The sequence below is a fragment of the Fukomys damarensis genome, unplaced genomic scaffold, assembly GCF_012274545.1.
Source record: "Fukomys damarensis isolate Sample0158 unplaced genomic scaffold, DMR_v1.0_HiC HiC_scaffold_11, whole genome shotgun sequence".
NCBI lineage: Eukaryota > Metazoa > Chordata > Mammalia > Rodentia > Bathyergidae > Fukomys > Fukomys damarensis.
Window position 1 is genome coordinate 10,863,189 of NW_022900923.1, and position 762 is coordinate 10,863,950.

Below are 762 nucleotides of genomic sequence, written 5' to 3' on the forward strand. Positions count from 1 at the left end.
CACATAACCCCAATCCTAAAATACTTACATGTTGTATTTCAGATTAAGTTGAACAGCCAAGAAAAGGGAATCAAGACTCAGTCATAATAGCTGGGATGGTGGCACACACCTGCGACCCCAGTACTCGGGAGGCTGAGGCAGGAGGATCTCTGGGAGTTTGAAGCCAGCCTGGACTAGTGAGTTCAAGGCCAGACTGAACTACATAGTGAGACCCTGTCTCAAAAAAACCAAACCAAACAAAACAAAACAACTTTAAAGTAGAAATTTCATTTGATCAGCTATTTCCCTTCTAGGTATCTTCCTAAGAGTTAAAGAAATCATATTAAGCAGCACATGCATACCCAGGTTTATAGCACCACAGTTCATATTAGGTAGATCCTGGAAGTGGCCTACGTGTTCATGAACAGACGAATGGATAAAGAAAATGTGGCATTTATACACAGTGGAGTACTACTGTTCCAAAAAGGATAAACTCGAGTCATCTACAAAAAAATGGATGCACCTTGAGACCACAATGTTAAGTGAAATAAGTCAGACAAACAAGCTTAAACATTAAAGGGCAAAATAAAAAGATAGCTAATAGGAAGTTGAAAGAGATCTTTCTCAGATGGGAAGGAGATCAAGAGATGGAGGGTGAAAAAAGGAACGAAGATGTGTTCTGTACATACACCAACTCCACACAAGGAAGGTAAACATTATGTACTACAAACGTGTACTAATTTTTTTTTGGCTTTTTTTTTTTTTTTTTTTTTTTGCTGTTCT